Source organism: Phocoena sinus, chromosome 7 (assembly GCF_008692025.1).
Source record: "Phocoena sinus isolate mPhoSin1 chromosome 7, mPhoSin1.pri, whole genome shotgun sequence".
In the NCBI taxonomy this organism is placed as follows: domain Eukaryota; kingdom Metazoa; phylum Chordata; class Mammalia; order Artiodactyla; family Phocoenidae; genus Phocoena; species Phocoena sinus.
In genome coordinates, this window is record NC_045769.1 from 53,511,583 (window position 1) to 53,525,691 (window position 14,109).

Below are 14,109 nucleotides of genomic sequence, written 5' to 3' on the forward strand. Positions count from 1 at the left end.
AACAAACTCTATTAGTTATTTGTTTTTTTATTTTTTAAATTTCTTTAATTTCTCTTTTGGCTGCATTGGGCCTTCGTCGCTGTGTGTGAGCTCTCACTAGTTGTGGCGAGCAGGGGCCACTCCTCGCTGCGGTGCGCGGGCCTCTCACTGCAGCGGCCTCCCTCATTGCGGAGCATGGGCTCCAGGTGCCCAGGCTTCAGTAGTTGTGGCACGCGGGCCCAGCAGCTGTGGCTTGCGGGCTCCAGAGCGCAGGCTCAGCAGTTGTGGAGCACGGGCCCAGCTACTCCACGGCACGTGGGATCCTCCCGGACCAGGGCTCGAACCCGTGTCCCCTGCACTGGCAGGCGGATTCCCAACCACTGCGCCACCAAGGAAGCCCTAGTTATTTGTTATTAAAGGATCAGGATAACTTCCTTTACCTAAAGTCAACTATTTAAAGATATGAATCATCTCTACAGAAATACCTTCAGGGAACAACTAGATTAGTGTCTGATTGAAAAACTAGCCAAGTGGACACATAAAACTCACCATCACCGACATGCGGTGAATAAAAAAATAAAAAAGCCTTAGCAGAGCTGGAATAACAAGTCAGCAAGGTTGAACACTAAGGCCTCTGCAGAGTGACAAGGGTGACTCTAGGAGCAAAGGAGTGTTTTCTAGATACACAATGTAATTTTAAGAAAGGCAGATCTACCTTGGGATTGGTTTTAAAAAGAGAGCTGCATTTGAGAATCTCATATACTATATCTCTGGTGAGGTATTAACAAGAACAACAGAAGCAGACACCACTGACTAGCTTCTCATTACACTGTGCCCCGTGCTAAGCGTAACCTCATTCAGTCTCACAAAACCCCTGTGGGTTAAGATCACCAGTGCTTCCTTTTACCACTGAGGAAACCAAAGCATAGAGGGGCCAACTCTTGTCTAGTAAACTAACATGTGTTGAATACCTGTGACGTGGTAGACACATCGCTGGGGCTTTGCGTTACTCTATGTTTAGTAACCAGAAAGGAATGGATTCAAATACAGGTTTTTCCACTCAAAGCCCATATTTGTTCCACCGCTTGGTAGAATATCAACAATCACTTTTCACTCAGCAGGCTCCTGACAGAAAAGAGGAAGGATTAATACAAAGTGATGATGGGAGGGCAAGGGTATTGCTTATTTGTAACTGGCCAGACAAGAGAGAGGGCAGGTCACTGTGTCAGCTTTCAGGTTACCAAAAATAAACAGAGAATTAAGAAGTGAGCAGTGTGGCTGGCCCCTGAGTAGGGATTTGTATAATGAGCATAATGTGTGTCTGTGTGTGCGCCAGCATGCAAGTGTGCATATACACATAGTATCGCTTAAGTGAACAATAGGCATCCTCTTACACTACAGCTTTACTAATTAAGTACAGTACAGTATAGTGGTCCCACTTACCTGCAGCGGATACGTTGCAGTATCCCCAGTGGATGCCTGAAACGGCGGATAGCACCCAACCATATTTTACTGTGTATTTTCCTATACATACCTATGATCAAGTTTATTTATAAATTAGGCACAGTAAGAGATTAACAACAATAACGAATAATAAAATAGAAAAAAATATAATATACTGTAATAAAAGTTGTGTGAATGTGGTCTCTCTCTCAAAATATTAGAGTGTACAAATTTAAGGCTATTTCCATCTTAACTAAGTACTCATCACGCATTGTGGCTATAACTTTTGCATTTTGAGCTGTAACAGCAAAACTAGCATGAATTTCTCTTCCCTTCTTCACAATTTCATGGATAGAAGATTCTTTGTTATTTTAATATTATTTATTTATTTTTGGCCGTGTCAGGTCTTAGTTGTGGCATGTGGGACCTTTGTTGAGGCATGCGGGATCTTTCATTGAGACGCTCAGGCTTCTCTCTAGTTCTGGCGTGCAGGTTTTCTCTTCTCTAGTTGTGGCATGCAGGCTCCAGGGCACGTGGGCTCTGTAGTTTATGGCACACGAGCTCAGTAGTTGTGGCACGCAGGCTTAGTTGCTCCACGGCATGTGGGATCTTAGTTCCCTGACCAGGGATCGAATCTGCGTCCCCTGCATATTAAAGCAGATTCTTTACCACTGGACCACCAGGGAAGTCCCAAGAAAATTCATTCTTACAGTAGATCTTAGCAATCTCCGCAAACAATTTTTTTTCTTTCCTTATTAAGGTTAGAACTTTCACCTTTTCACTTAGAGGAAGCACTTTACTATGGCTTCTCCTCGGCTTATTTGAATTGCCAGCATCACTACTCTCGAGGCCATTATTTTGTTAAATAATGATAACTTGAACACAAGTACTTGGATACCAAAAATAAGTGGAGAACTAAGGAGTATGCAGTGTATCCCCTGAGGAGGATTTGTGTGACAGTCCATCCGATAACCAAGATGGCTACTAAGTGGCCAACAGGCAGGATATACTGGATAAAGGGGTGATTCTTGTCTGGGTGGGATGGATAAGGACAGTGCGAGATATCATCACGCTACTAAGAACAGCACACAATTTAAAACTTATGAATCATTTATTTCTGGTACTTTCCATTCAATATTTTCAGACCTTGGTTGACCAAACCTGGTAACCCAAACCGCAGAAAGAGAAACCACAAATGAGAGGGGACTACAATAGCTAATATATGACAGAGGAGTGATAATAACAATAGTAATAGAGGAATAATTTTTAACTGTAATGTCAAAACACATAGGTTTTCCATATTCTTTCATGGAATGTACCACATGTATTGTTACTAATAATAAAGTACTAAAACTTAAGTGAATAATTTAGTTTCCTTCTTAGATCAGAGCAGATACAAGGTTATACCTATAATATGGCTGTCTCTGGGTTTGGTCAGTCTGAGTTTAGTCAGAAAAACAGAGCCCCTGCAATTATTCTAGGAATAAAGGATTCAATATAGAAATTAAGGTTTATACAAATGTGGCAGGAACTGGACAGTTGTAGGCACTGGAACAAAGAAACAATCACTAGTGATTTCAAAGCCCCGGAATGGCTGGAAAAGTTGGGCTTGTGGTCAGTCCAAGAATATGTCGTCTGGCCACCTGGCCCGCAAAGCGGGAGCTGGCGGGAAAGTCTCTGATGCTGCTTCATCTGGTGGCTTCCCAGGATAATGGTTTTCTCTTTCCTTTCTCCCTTTGCCTCCCAAACCTTCCACAAGTACATTTCTTCAGCAAGCTAGTCTGAAACCAGACAGGAAAGGGGATCTGGGAAACAAGTCCCCAGTGTCAGAAGGGAGTAGTGGTGATGCTGAGTCAACACCCCACTGGGGTTATGATATCTACTTTCTTAAGAGGGAGAGGAAGTGTGAAGTTAAAGCTAAGACACCAAGAATTGCATACAAGGGGCTATCACCTGTATGAATGTGTCCTTAACATAAAGGAAAAATAAAAAGAGTTTGAGACATCTGTGATGAGATGTGTGCCTGAGTGGCCTCTGACTACGGAAGGCTGCTGTAGAGCCAATTGAAATATAGCTGGATCATCTCTTTCCATAGAGTGAGGTCACTTTTTTAGTTTTAATTTTTTCATGCTGGACACCGCAGAGGGAGAAAAGGAAGGTGATCAAATCAATCTATACGTCTTCTGACATCATCAACCTCAGGAGAAAAATAAGAATGAGCCATCATATCATCACCTGTAGAAGACTCTATCCCAAGAGCCTCACCTGCATAAATCCCCTGTGACACTGATGCTGAATAGGCCAGGTTGCTTTTCCACCACTGCTCTGATAGGACACTGAAAACCTGGGCAATTTAGCTCACTTATAAAACTAGCACCATAAAGAAAATCATTTAAAATCAGCACTAAAAATTCAGGGTATACTCCCTTACACAGATGAAAACTTACGACCCTTTACTTATTTTTATTTTTATCTTTTCTACATCTTTATTGGAGTGTAATTGCTTTACAATGGTGTGTTAGTTTCTGCTTTATAACAAAGTGAATCAGTTATACATATACATATGTTCCCATATCTCTTCCCTCTTGCGTCTCCCTTCCTCCCACCCTCCCTATCCCACCCCTCTAGGTGGTCACAAAGCACCGAGCTGATCTCCCTGTGCTATGCGGCTGCTTCCCACTAGCTATCTACCTTACGTTTGGTAGTATATATATATCCATGCCACTCTCTCGCTTTGTCACAGCTTACCCTTCCCCCTCCCCATATCCTCAAGTCCATTCTCTAGTAGGTCTGTGTCTTTAATCCTGTCTTACCCCTAGGTTCTTCATGACATTTTTTTTCCCTTAAATTCCATATATGTGTTAGCATACAGTATTTGTCTTTCTCTTTCTGACTTACTTCACTCTGTATGACAGACTCTAGGTCCATCCACCTCATTACAAATAGCTCAATTTCATTTCTTTTTATGGCTGAGTAATATTCCATTGTATATATGTGCCACATCTTCTTTATCCATTCATCCGATGATGGGCACTTAGGTTGTTTCCATCTCTGGGCTGTTGTAAATAGAGCTGCAATGAACATTTTGATACATGACTCTTTTTGAATTATGGTTTTCTCAGGGTATATGCCCAGTAGTGGGATTGCGGGGTCATATGGTAGTTCTATTTGTAGTTTTTTAAGGAACCTCCATACTATTCTCCATAGTGGCTGTACCGATTCACATTCCCACCAGCAGTGCAAGAGGGTTCCCTTCTCTCCACACCCTCTCCAGCATTTACTGTTTCTAGATTTTTTTGATGATGGCCATTCTGACTGGTGTGAGATGATATCTCATTGTAGTTTTGATTTGCATTTCTCTAATGATTAATGATGTTGAGCATTCTTTCATGTGTTTGTTGGCAATCTGTATATCTTCTTTGGAGAAATGTCTATTTAGGTCTTCTGCCCATTTTTGGATTGGGTTGTTTGTTTTTTTGTTATTGAGCTGCATGAGCTGCTTATAAATTTTGGAGATTAATCCTTTGTCAGTTGCTTCATTTGCAAATATTTTCTCCCATTCTGAGGGTTGTCTTTTGGTCTTGTTTATGGTTTCCTTTGCTGTGCAAAAGCTTTGAAGTTTCATTAGATCCCATTTGTTTATTTTTGTTTTTATTTCCATTTCTCTATAAGGTGGGTCAAAAAGGATCTTGCTGTGATTTATGTCATAGAGTGTTCTTCCTATGTTTTCCTCTAAGAGTTTTATACTCTCTGGCCTTACATTTAGGTCTTTAATCCATTTTGAGCTTATTTTTGTGTATGGTGTTAGGGAGTGATCTAATCTCATACTTTTACATGTACCTGTACAGTTTTCCCAGCACCACTTATTGAAAAGGTTGTTCTTTCTCCACTGTACATTCCTGCCTCCTTTATCAAAGATAAGGTGACCATATATGCATGGGTTTATCTCTGGGCTTTCTATCCTGTTCCATTGATCTATCTTTCTGTTTTTGTGCCAGTACCATACTGTCTTGATTACTGTAGCTTTGTAGTATAGTCTAAAGTCAGGGAGCCTGATTCCTGCAGCTCCGTTTTTCGTTCTCAAGATTGCTTTGGCTATTCAGGGTCTTTTGTGTTTCCATACAAATGGTGAAATTTTTTGTTCTAGTTCTGTGAAAAATGCCAGTGGTAGTTTGATAGGGATTGCATTGAATCTGTAGATTGCTTTGGGTAGTAGAGTCATTTTCACAATGTTGATTCTTCCCATCCAAGAACATGGTATATCTCTCCATCTATTTGTATCACCTTTAATTTCTTTCATCAGTGTCTTATAATTTTCTGCATACAGGTCTTTTGTCTCCTTAGGTAGACACCATATTAACAAATTGAAGGAGAAAAACCCTATGATCATCTCAATAGATGCAGAGAAGGCTTTCGACAAAATTCGACACCCATTTATGATAAAAACCCTGCAGAAAGTAGGCATAGAGGGAACTTTCCTCAACATAATAAAGGCTATATATGACAAACCAACAGCCGACATCGTGCTCAATGGTGAAAAACTGAAAGCATTTCCATTAAGATCAGGAACAAGACAAGGTTGCCCACTCTCACCACTCTTATTCAACATAGTTTTGGAAGTTTTAGCCACAGCAATCAGAGAAGAAAAGGAAATAAAAGGAATCCAAATCGGAAAAGAAGAAGTAAAGCTGTCACTGTTTGCAGATGACATGACACTATACGTAGAGAATCCTAAAGATGCTACCAGAAAACTACTAGAGCTAATCAATGAATTTGGTAAAGTAGCAGGATACAAAATTAATGCACAGAAATCTCTGGCATTCCTATACACTAGTGATGAAAAATCTGAAAGTGAAATCAAGAAAACACTCCCATTTACCATTGCAAAGACCTTTTAAAATAAGGCAGTATTTACTTTTTAAGTGAGGCGGCATATGCATTATTATGATTTAATATTTAGTGAAGGCCACCAGCGTGCTAGGTGTTATACATCACTCTGCACAGGAAGTTGGGTGTGTATATATAGGAGCCTGGCATCCTATAATTAAAGTCATGCAGCATACAGGAGAATGGACCATACTCCAGAAAGGTCAGATGAACGACACTCATCATGACTGGTTTATATACCTCATTTCCACTAACTGAGGTTTCATCCTTCTTGATACCTAAACATTTATATTATACTTCCCTGCTTATGTGGGACTTATTGAAAATTCTGACTGCCTGGAAAAGAGGTACGCTTTCTCTGTCCAGTTGTACATTGCCCTTAAACCAAACTTTCTTTAATATGTGAAATAATCTATCTCTATTTTATGAGTTGTTGATGTAGCACAATCTGTTTTAAAGAGGGACAGTAGCTGCATTAGACACAATATTTGGTTGAAAAAAATCTAAAACTAAAAGAAACGAATGAACTGTGTGTCCAAAACTGTGCCAGACACTTTCTCAGATGATTTGCCTAACAAGGATAGTTTTTCCATCTTAGAAACACCATATCAAAGATTATGATCAGTTTTAAGTACTGAAAATCAGGATTGCAAACAGAAATAGTATTGGGGGACATGGGTTTTAATATAATGCACCAATACACCCCAAAAGCTCTTTGTAAGTGAAAAAGAGTTCCTTCAAACAGCCATTTCTGTGCCATTCCATGGGAAATTTTGTTTTGTAGGAGAAAACAGATAGCAACAAAATCTCAGTTCATTAGTTCTGAGGCCTAGCTTCTACAAGTTCTTAGGAAGTAAGCTAATCTTCAATAAGGATGGTTGAACTTGTATAATTTAAGGTACAGATGAGAAAAATATTCCCAAGCTCAGGTGCTTGTACATTTTTTATAGTACAACAGTTTCCCGTGTACTAATTGATTCAGAAGACATTTCTATTACTTCCACAGCTGGGGCTGGATATAATCGAGAAGAAATACTGTGTTACCCAGAAATAAACAAAAGTTAATGGAACTTTCGCTGAGCCACAAAGAGAGTATTTTCAGCGTTTGGCTATGAGTTCAATTTCACACTTGAGAACTTTCTAGTCTGTCCTCTTTTCCCCTGGTGAGTACCACTAACACTTCAAAGAAGGATGGAAAAAACTGAGCCAATCTGACAGGAGCAATGTCTCTCAGGAAAGAAATACAGCTGCCAAAGAAGGCAAATGAGAACTTTATACAAGCATAAAGCCAGCAGGGCATCTGGAGACATCACATTTCATTGCTCTTTTCTGTTTACTATAAGATATAAAAACAATCATTTGCCACTGGGGAGATGTTTCATGAATTGACTGTTATAATTCTATAAGTGGATACTATGTTTTTAGGGGAATAAATAAACTTTTCAGGAAGATTTTTTTTTCATATTCTGATCATAGAGCAGGTTCTAGTAATCCTTCAATAGGCAAATGTTTATTGTTTAAGTACCTTAAACAGGTACTTTGTTTTCTGACCTGAACAAAGAACTTTACAAGCTATCTTCCCTCTGCCAGACAAATTCCATTTAAAAATTAAAGATAGTAAACTATCTTAAAAGTAACAATTCACTTGGTTTATGTTTTCTTCTCTATCTCTCCCTCTCTCTCATTCTTGCTCACTCACTCTCTCTTTATCTCTCTCTTGCAAAACAGGTATTTTTTTCTCCCTATCCTTTCATAACTTCCCCATATGAGTTCTTTATTTTGATTTGTCTTTCAACTGTCTGGAATACAAGACACAGCCATTTTTAAGAAGCATGCTTGAGTTGCACATTTCATAAAATTTTGTATATTTAAGTATCATTTTATTGCTTTGACTCATGAACTTTATGTTCATGAATTTGTCTGGGTAGAGAAATTATTGAATCACACTTCTTTCTTCTTCCAAATAATGTACAAAATGCTCCATTTATACTAACATCTACTATTCAAAGACGATTGTAACATTTTCCCCTTTATAGGTGACACATTTCTTTTTCTTACAGATGCTTATAAGCTCCTTTCTTCAGTAAAATATTTAACTAAAAATGGTTACCAGATTATATCTTAAACTGTTTCCTTTATACAGAAAAATGGAACGGAAAACACTATGACTTTTAAGACAGATAAAATGGACCTAATATTGATATGCAACACAAACTAAGCTAAATGGCTTTATTTTCAGCTCATTCCAGCTCATAGTTTGAATAGGCTGTGAGAGAAGACCTCAAACTGAATTAACAGTAATGGTGGGGCTTCCCTGGTGGTGCAGTGGTTGAGAATCTGCCTGCCAATGCAGGGGACACAGGTTCGAGCCCTGGTCTGGGAAGATCCCACATGCCGCGGAGCAACTAGGCCCGTGAGCCACAACTACTGAGCCTGCGCGTCTGGAGCCTGTGCTCTGCAACAAGAGAGGCTGTGATAGTGAGAGGCCTGCGCACCGCAATGAAGAGTGGCCCCCGCTTGCCGCAACTAGAGAAAGCCCTAGCATAGAAACAAAGACCCAACACAGCCAAAAATAAATAAATTAAAAAAAAAAACAGTAATGGTGCACAGCTCTTGTTTTTTGAAGACAAGACAGTGATAGAAAACACTGTACCTGTGGTGTCTGTCTACTGCCAAACAGGAATGACAGCCAGGACTGAAGTAGAAACAGCATCACCAGTGGCATTTTCACTGACTTGGCATCCTAACACTTAAGCACATGCTCAAAATAAAGCTTATAAGAGGCAAAGAAAAGATATGAAACAATATCCTGCAGCCAACTTTGAATTACAGAAGATTACTATCAACTGAAAAAAAAAATGTACTGACTTACCAAAGAAAAGACCTGGGAGCTTAAAGTTTTCACCTGGCTTCTTGCTAATCTGCCTTGCTGGAGCCAAATCATAACATCAAGCCCAAAGAACACAGGGACAAAGTTCCCAGACTAAGAGTACTCATGGTCCCAGCTTTCACCCTACTCTCCTTGGGCATCCAAAATCCTATCAGAGAAGAAAGAAATTCAACATTCAAATTTTCAACTTCAGCTTTAAGGGAAAAACTTTTAAAAGAGCAGATAAAGATGCAGCAGAGTCAAAGTTCCCACTCAGATTCTTTTGGCAGAAGTAAGAAACTCATGTAGGACTGAATATGTTAAAAATAACTAAGAGAAAAAAAATCAGTATGCTGTCTATGAAAAAATTCTGCAAACACAAGGTAAAGAGAGAATATGGCACGCAAAAGACAGTCAAAACATACACTTGGAGAAAAAATTTCTCCAAGGCATTGAAGAACATTTTAAATTCAATGCTTTAGGAAGTGCAAAGAGTGGAATCAACATTGCAAAAAACCAAACATGGAGGGCAAATATGATAAAAATTATACAAATGGTAAAAAATTAAAAATGGACAAAAATAAGAGCAAGTAGTGAGATGCCATTTATGAAGATAATACTACTCAACTCGGAAGTATAACTGGAAAGAAAACAGAAAAAGGGAAAATATTAAAAAAATGTAATGAAACAAATTTTATGAAATTAAGGAAGGCATGAATCTTTAGATATAAAAGGTATTATGGTTATGGACTGAATGTTTGTGACCCCCCCCAGCATTTATGTTGCAATCCTCTGTTGGAATCTTAACCCCCAATACAATGGTGTTAGGAGGAGGTAATTAGGTTATGAGGGATTAGAGCTCTTATAAAAGAGCTCTTGGGGGCTCTCTAGCCCTCTTTCCAGCATATGAAAAGAAAGTTAGAGGACCTGGTTCCTATGAACCAGGAAATGCGCCTTCATTAGACACCGAATCTGCCAACTTTGATCTTGGACTTTCCAACCTCCAGAACCGTGAGAAATGTTTGTTGTTTAAGCCTCCCAGTCTATTGTATTGTTGTTATAGCAGCCTGAACTAGGACAAAGGGCAAACTCCATCCAAAGATAATTTATCGAAGCCCCCATGCAGAGACCACGGGGAATATGTACTGATCTCACAAAGCTGGGTCTATTAAATAGGTGAGCAAGGGCAGGTACCACCTCGACAAAGTCGCAGTAGAAAATCATATGCAGAAGATTAGAGAAAGGTACTTATAATGTTTTGGGGCCAGGGTTAGTCATAAGATTATTTTAGGGTAGAAGATAGTAAGCAGAGTCTGGGCAGGAAATGGTTAAAATTTGTGAACTAGGTTAAGTTCACTAAACTTCCTTCACAGTGCTATCTTGTGTCAGAAAGTATTCTTTGGGGTCTGTGATTTGAAGTTGGAGCTCTCCATCTGTTTCAATGGAAATTAAGTTTCATTCTTATTTTGTTAATTTGGTACATTTCAGAAAGTAAAATTGTGCAGACCTTTTCCAAAAGTCTTGTTGACTACTTTAACTATAGGATCATATGCTTGACAGTCCTCTTATTCAACACCTAACACCAGGAAAACCTGCCTTAAATCATCAAATCTCAAAATTGCTTCCTCTCATTCCCTGTGCAGAGACATAGAAACAACCAGAGGGGAAGAGGACATCATGTCTTAGTGGGTATCACAGGAGTTATAGCAGGGCTTTCAGTAGACCATGAAGCCCTTGAAAAATATGTGATCACATATGCACGCTCCACAATCTTAAGAAAATTTGTTACTTTTTATACCAAGAGGCAGATGTAGATGTACTTCTTTTAGTTTATTATATATAATTATATATACGTGTGCATATGTTTGTATGCAGACATTTATTGTTTTTAAAACATATATCTTCTGGGTCTCTGCCATATTTTTCCCTCTTAGGAGTCTAAGAAGTTCTTAAACAATGGTCTGAGTAGCAAAGTCCCTAACAGAGCTCACTAGTAAGGTCCAGGTATGAGTCTTTGAGGCTCTTTCAAATAGTAGGTTCTTTGTACTTTGTTCAAAACAAAGGGGTTTATTTCCTATTTCAGGATACTTCCCATAGCTACATGAAGGTCTAATTAGCCTACTACTGTGATTGCACATTGCTGCCACATGGTGTTGCTGTTGGAGCTGATTCTTGCACAGCAAGGTGGACTCCATTCATTCTGTATCAGTCTTCTTGCTAACTGACTCAAGTTCTCGCAAGGGTCATAATGGTGTGCTTGGGCTCCAAGGGTTATCAGTTGTTTTACGTGACATTCACTTGCTCAGTACTTTTTTTCCCTGAATACCACACCATGCCAAAGTGGCTGTCTTGAAGACTGTACTGTAATAAGTCCTCCTCATTAATCTCAAGATCATTTTGTTTCAGTGGCTGCGTTGCCTTTCCTGACACTGGGCCTTTGTTGGGGCCACTTTAGTTTATCTGGACAGGTACTCCTACAGGTTCCTTTCCCTCTAGAAACTATATTTGTAGGGTATTTATGGAAATTGATCTATCTTCTCTCAAAAAGATATAAATGTTGCATATGGGTCTCAGGAAGTGGCAATCTTGATAAAGCCATAAAACTTTCCCCCAAATTCTCCCCTATATGTGTATAATCAAAGGACACTGCTCATATGATGCCTGGTTATTAGTATGTTCAGGAAAGAGCAAGGAGGTCAATGTGGCTGGGCAGGAGTGATTGGCACTGGCTGAGCATGGAGTGGGCGTCCACGATGACTAATAAGGTCTCGGAGATTTAGGTGAAAGGCTTCTGCTGGCCCATATGGCAACTCTATGAGACTTAGAAAAAGGTACACATCAGTCAATGCCAGAACACATGGTTTGATGAGTGGATTTCAGCTTCTATTAGGTGCTTCAGTCTGGGGCGCTCATATGCAGTGGAGAGCCTATCAACCACATGGAGCACCCCAGGACTTGAAAATCATTATAAGGACATTGGTTTTTACTCTGAGTTAGATGGGAAGCCATTGGAAGCTGTTGAGTAGATCAGTGGCATGACCTGACTTATTTTTTTCAAGAATCCTTTGGGCTGATTTGTGGAGAATAAGGGATAATGGCAGAAGCCAGAAAGCCAGTTAGCGAGCTAGTGCACAATTTGGATGAAAAATGATGGTGACTTAGATTAGGGTGTTAGCAGAACTCAAACTATATGTTTGAGTTCTGGCAATATTTTCATGGTAGGTCTTGTAAGATTATGATAAAAAGAAAGGGTCAATGATGGCTACAAGAATGTAGAGTAAAAAGCTTACAGGCTTTACAAAATCAGTCATTTTCTCAAATAGGTAAATTTGAGAAAATAGTTTAATTCCATTATATTTTAGACTCTTTATTTGTTAGATAAAGAGAATAACATTTCCCTAATTACTACACTGGAAGAGTGTGAGATCACATGAAATATTGCATGTCAAAACAGAGATGGGAAACTACAAGACAATATTCATTATTGTTTGAAAGCTAACTACGAGGGATGTTTAAGGGCACCTTGAAGTGGCAATCTTGCCACACTCCCACACTGCCATCATCTTCCCTATTGTTTGTCAGAGGCCTATAAGCACACAATTACCGATTTATTTATTTGGGTCTTGATTTTGTTTTTGAGCATTCAACAGTCCCCGCTACACACAAATACTGCATTGGAGAACAACTCCTTGAGTGACTGTTAGCCAACACCTCAGTGGGGATTAACTGATAACAGTATATGAATTTGGCATGGTGGGCACCAGGTTTCAGTGAAAGACACCAGCATGGGCTGATTAGAAAAGAGAAGACTCTCAAGTCTAAATTTCATCTGCTTCACAATTTTTCCCATAAGCTACCATATTTCTATGTCCTATGTTCCACAGGCAGAATTTTTGAATTTCATTTTATTTATTTTTTTGTACACCAGGTTTTTATTAGTTATCTATTTTATATGTGTTAGCGTATACATGTCAATCCCAGTCTCCCAATTCAACCCACCACCCCACACATCCCCGCCACATAGGCAGAATTTTTGATAGGAAGAAAGTTATAATTTTACATTTTATAGTTTTTGGACAAAGGTCACAAACAAAGAATGTCAATAATATCCAGGGAAGGCTCAGTCACGCTGACTAGATTTAGGAGCAATTTATTTTATATGAGTTAAAGAAAAACAAGAAGAGAAATCTATTACTTCTACTGGGAAATGTCCCCCAAAAGTATCTAAATTCAACAACCTGTAGGGTCCTTGGCCTAAAATTAACATATATGAGGAAAAACAATTCATATTCATTGAATTTCAGATTTCTTTTTTCCTCAATAAATACCTTTCCCAAACTTTTTCTTACATTTAGAATGTTGATGTGATGATTTCAATAATCTCTATTTGAGAATCAGAATCATGTATGGAAAGTGACCTCATTTATAAAGGTTAGACATGGGTCCAATATGTGGTATTCATGTCTACTTACTAATAATACCCAGTATTTATTTAGTGCTAGTCATGTACCTAGAAATATATGATGGTGTTTGACTATGCAACTGAAACTAATTACACTAAGCAGCTCTGGGGCATTGCTATTCCCATTTCACAGATGAGGAGACTGAGAGGACTACCAGTTGATCTCTCAGTGGAGACGAGTTAACAGGTGCAGAAAAACTTGTCTTGTAAGAGGATTGGTAGCAGAGCAAGGCTGAGGATCAGGGAAAACATGAAAAGTCAGTAAATGGTAGAACTGAGATTGGAACCTAAATCATTTTTACCCTACTTACTACCAACCACTTTGTAATACTGTCTTCAGTGTAACTTCTTTTGATGACAAATTCTTATAATGTGCTCACCATAATTTAATAACTTTTAAAGGTGACTTTATGTATGATCTTGAAAAATATTCAGAAGAAAGTCAATTTTAACTCCTTTTCCTATAATA